Here is a 5,705-nt window from a genome sequence, read left to right as displayed (position 1 = left end):
ATATATCAAAAATGTGAAAATATCAAATTTTAATAATTTGTCATAAAATTTGTATTATATCGTGAATTTCAAAAATGAAAATTATTTGATATCAGAAAGACATTCTTCAGTATTCAGAATGCAATTCGATATGTCTGATGTGCTCTCATGTCCCACAAAAAAATACTGTCAAAACGCTCATTCCAGATCCCTTAAACAGCCTCAAAATAAACAAACTTTCCTCTCTGGGAATGAGAATGATAATAATGTGCACTGATTCTTCTGCGGTAGATTTCATATATTAAAGTGGTATTATAAAAGAAAAAAATAGTTTGATTTTTTTAAACATTGCTACTCAGTCATTATCATGATCAGTTCGATACAAGTATAATAAACAAATCATTGTGTGGTTTTAGATCCAAGTTCATAAATTGTCATGATGATTGGTGCGTTTCTACTTTTAGCTTGAAAGCTTCACAATTGAATTAGGACATTTTTTGTTTCAGTTGTTTAATATTAATATTACTAGTCTGCAGTAGACTTTCTACCCACCCACCTTTACAAACAAGAAATTTGTTTTACCAATTATATCATGATCTGAGCCATAGTTGGTAGGCTTTGATAAAACGTAGTGGCGCAATTCAGCGTTAGGCCGATTTGCAGCGTTAACAAATTATGAAATATGATAATGAAATTCATCCAAAGCATTGCTACTCTCTTTTTTGTTTTATTTCCGTTGGGTACTTAGGCTAATGAAAGTCGATGCAAAGTTTCCCGTTACCCTACTCCGCTCAAAACAAATTTGCTGGCCAAATAGTTCATTATTTTCAATAAATGTTGATTTCTAACAAACTTTTTAATATTTAAATAAATAATTGTGTGTTTAAATATCATAAATCTCTTTCTGTTGATTTTCAGGGATTTTCTTTGCAGTAGGAGCATGGTATATGGCTAATAATGAATTAATAATGAATACCTACTCAATTCTCTGTCCCGCACTTTTTGATCTGCTCTGATCTCATCCCGTCAAAAATATTGTGAAACTTTTGATAGTTGTACAATCACCTTCATGTGGTTGTAAACTACAAACTGTGATTTATCACATGTATACATGGGCAGCTATTGGTTTATGCCTGTAACAGATGCAATAATGAAATGGTGGAAAATAATGAATAATGAAATGGTCACCTACACAGTCATGAAAAATTATGTAACGGGAAACTGGGAATTGACTTTCATTAGCCTTATCCAGATACCCTTTTAAGAAAACATGTGGTGGTTATACAATTTCTTTGCCATCAAAAAAAGAAATGTACCGTAAAATTTTACTATAATTGCCGTTCTGGTACATGGGTTGAAAAAGAAGATATGACTTATTAATGGTATAAAATGGGTTTATGTTATAATTTTTGGACTGCAGGCTGTGTATACCAGACCATTTAATTGCAGCCTGTATTGTTGACATTTTAATTCTATTAGCATATAGGCACTATAAGAGTGCCTGTGCTGTCTATGGAGTAATAATTGTAGAAACAATGGGATCAGATTAATGCTGGTCCTAGTATTAAAAACTTATAAAATATGAAATGCTTTTATTGTCTGTGTCTTTTACTTTTGAAAGTATGCGATGGTCAATTCAAATAAAGGGGAAAGTTGCGTGCTTCGAAGCATTATAGGATTTTTCTTGACAAATATTTTTTATAGGAATTTGGGTGTGTGTCATCCAGTTTTTACATTGGAATTAAATGGTGTGGTTTTTTTTTTTTTCAGAATTTCTTGTGAAAAAGGAATTTAAAAAAGTTGACCAAGTGAACAATTTCAGTCGAAGAAAAATCGCCAAAATCTCATGCTTATGAGGCGCGCTACCCCTTAATAGATAGGGCTTAGCCTGCCATATGGGGCTCCACAGAGCCACAAAAGGTTCCTGGTCGATTTTTTGGTGGTGGTGGGCCTGTTGGTTACGAATCTAATGTGTAAAAGTTCTCAAAGTTGACATTAAGGGTCACAATTATGGTTACATAAAAAGTATAGTTTGACCTACCTGAAGTTACAGGGTTTAAACTGGTAAAAACCCATATATAGTCACTCCAGTGTTAAAAAGTAACACAGAAAGCTCATAAACAGTAACACAACCTTTAATGAATCATTCAACATATTTTTGTCTCATCAAGTCCTTAGCTAAAATAAAAAAAGTTTTGAATTTTATACATGCCACATTTCAGTTAAATGCACTAGAAAGCAATGAAAATATGTTACGGTACTTATAATTTTTGTATATTCAAAATTTGTTACATCCTTGAATAAATTCCATCAGGTCTCTAGATTATCCATAACAAAGAATTTCATCTGATTAAGACCAATCCAAACTTAAGTTTTCTGGACGTTTTATCAACCGTCGGTTGACTTCATCATCAGTGTTGCTGTTTTGAAGTGCTGTGTGATTTGAACTGGCAACTCTAGAAGTTGGAGCAGCATCAACCCCTGTACAGTGGCAAGCTCCAAAACAGATGAGGGGCCTACCAACTTTCACACCAGTACGATCCTGTGTTGCATAAGAACTTATCACACAGCACTTCAACAAAACTGCTGATGACGTCAACCAATGGTTGATGAAACGCCAGTTAAAACATAAGTTTTGACTGGTCTTCATCAGATGAAATTCTTCATGTTATGACTTTGTTACACTCTGAAAATTATTTTTGTAACTTAATAACTTGTTTTGAGATGAAAAAATTGAACGATTTATCACTTTTGAAGTTTTTGCCGGCAAAAAACTGTTCTTGCGAAGTGGAAAAAAACCGCGTTTTTTTTCCACCTGCGGCAAAAACCTGCAAGCCCTGTGAAGTTATAAACATGATAAACAAAGGTCAGGATGGGAGGAATATCCATTAAATATATGACCCATTAATGTCATTTTTCAGGATGAAAGTACACAAAAAGATTCGGAATCGGCACCCCCAAATTGTCACAAGAAACTGCCTTTTATGGCTCTGTGTAGACTCCCTCGAAATATGCCACACATGGCCCCCAACTATATCAAGCAAGTGTGTCGATTGATTGTCACTTTGCTCAGTACAACGCATGGGTCGCATTCTATAGCGCGTCCTTGCTTTTATGTTTTGGTCAGTTTGGACCCCTTAAATTTCAAGTTGAAATTGACCAACGTGTCCGATCAAAACGATAAACTAGATTTCGTCATTGTCGATACAAAAAACATTAATTTTGACACAGGAAACCCAAGGAATACCGGTATTCAGAATAGAGCGTTCCAAAATCATGAAAATAACTTTGGACCCCGCAAATTTTCATTGGACCCCTCAAACAGTGGCGTAGCTGCCGGGGGGCAGGGGGGCAATTTCCCCCCTGGCAAAATTTGCCTATTTGGGCCCCCCGCCCCTAGTGCAAGGAAAAGGAGGAGAAAGAGGAAAAAGAGAGGAAAGGGGAAGAGGGGCAGAGAGATGGAGAATCCATACGATATGCAATACCATACGATTATTATCAATAAGCCTGGCAACAATTGTCTATTTGGGCCCCCGCCCCCCCCCCCCCAAGTGCAGGGAAATTTGGTGGATTTGGGCCCCCGCCCCATACAGGCTTGCCCCCCTTGGAAAAAATCCCAGCTACGCCGCTGCCCTCAAATTCGGGTTTTGCAGGGCTTGAAGGGTCCAGAAAAAATCAGTTGGACCCAAAAATGTTTTGAGTTCACGCTATCCCTGGCACAACGGGATAATGAGGAGAAATAATGCTATCTTCAGTAGATAGCCATACCGCGCCGGGTAGAACTATAAAAAATTATTGCATTCATCCACAGAGAAAGAATTTTATGGATATTTGTAGGGCCTACTCTGCCAAAACGTGGGTTAAATTTTTTAACCAACAGGATTGCCAGGTGAACTACACAAATGTTGGTTAAAATTTTAACCAACAAGTTAACATCTTTTTAACCCATGTCATCAGACGTTTAAAATTTTAACCAACCATTATGTGGTTCACCTGGTAACCCGTTGGTTAAAAAATTTAACCCACGTTTTGGCAGTATGTAATGCCCCATATCGCAGGGAAAATTGTCAAAACGTTATAAATTTAGCTTCAAAGTTTCACAAAACTTTCTCAAAATAATGCGTTAAGTTACTCAGTTTCAGGCCTAATTTGTTTAGGTCAAAATTTTAAAAATATTAAATTTTAATGATTTGTCAAAATGTGTATTAGGCCTAGGCTACCGGTATACCCGGGGTACTCAAGTTTGGTTTTGGTAGGGACGTGCCGCTGAGAATTTGAAAGTGGACCCATAAATATACCAATTTTTCAAGAAATTTGGACCCATTTATATACCAAAAGTCCAAAATTTTGGCCGAACTTTACCCAAATTGTCTTAGTTTTTACAAATTTTCCCAAAATTTTGGGAAAATTTTGGCTAGATTAAGGGCTGGGGTATGAACGTTTGGACAGTATTTATTTTGGGACATTAGAGCACATCAGACATATCGAATTGCATTCTGAATACGAAGAATGTCATTCTGATATCAAATAATTTTGGTTTTTGAAATTCGCAATTTAATACACATTTTATGGCAAATCATTAAAATTGATATTTTTGATATTTAACAGTACTCGAAGTAAACTTTATAAATCTGATGATTTATACTTAACGTGTATGTAGGTGGGATGAAATGCCGACGATCAATTGAAAATTTTGACCTTTCGTATTGAAGATATGGATTTTTTTCCCAAAACACCAAAAAAAATTAGGTCTTTTGGGAAAAAAAATCTATATCTTCAATATGAAAGGTCAAAATTTTCAATTGACCGTCGGCTTTTCCTCCCTGCTACATACATACTTTAAGAATATATCATTAGATTTATATAATTTACTTCGAGGACTGTATTATATCAAAATTTGAAAATATCAAATTTTTATAATTTGTCATAAAATTTGTATTATATTGTGATTTTCAAAAATGAAAATTACTTGATATCAGAAAGACATGCTTCGTATTCAGAATGCAATTCGATAGGTCTGAGGTGCTCTCATGTCCCACAAAAAATAGGGCCTACTGTCGAAACGCAATAAACGCTCATTTTAGATTCCGAAAAAAATGAGACAATTTTGAAAAAGGACCCATTTATATATCAAAATTGGCTTTGAAAAAGGGGTCATTGATATACCAAAAGGCTGAAAATGCTACCCATATTTGCGGCACGTCCCCGTATGGTCATTTGTAGGCCCCCCCGGGCCGGTATATCGCGAATTTCAAAAAATCTGAATTATTTCAAAAGTGGTATCAGAAGGACATTTCCTCGTATTCAGAATTCAATTCGATATATCTGATGTGCTAGCTCTATCTCATTGGGATTCTGAAAGGCCTATCAAACTTGCTTAAAACTCTCTTAAAATTGCGTAAATATACGAAGTTTCACAAAGTTGCTATAAAAACCAGGTAAAAACTTCAGAAATTGTTGTTGAACCGATCAAAAGTTTGCAAAATAACGGCCTTGAAGTCGGACTTGAAGTTTAAAAGGCAGTGCAATTTTGCGTAATATTATAAAACTTTGTGAGATGTTAGTCTTTTTTGGACAACTTAGACAACTTTGGGCAATTTTCCCTACATGCGCTCCTAATTATTTTCTTTATTGAGTCCGGAGTTCAGCTTGTCAGGCCTGGCCCTCGCCCTGTCCCCCGTTTTCAAAAGTGTAATAGCGACCCCATGCGTGCTGAATTAGTTCGG

Source organism: Amphiura filiformis, chromosome 4, assembly GCF_039555335.1.
Source record: "Amphiura filiformis chromosome 4, Afil_fr2py, whole genome shotgun sequence".
Lineage (NCBI taxonomy): Eukaryota > Metazoa > Echinodermata > Ophiuroidea > Amphilepidida > Amphiuridae > Amphiura > Amphiura filiformis.
The sequence above is the reverse complement of the archived record's forward strand: the minus strand, read 5'-3'. Positions refer to the sequence as shown.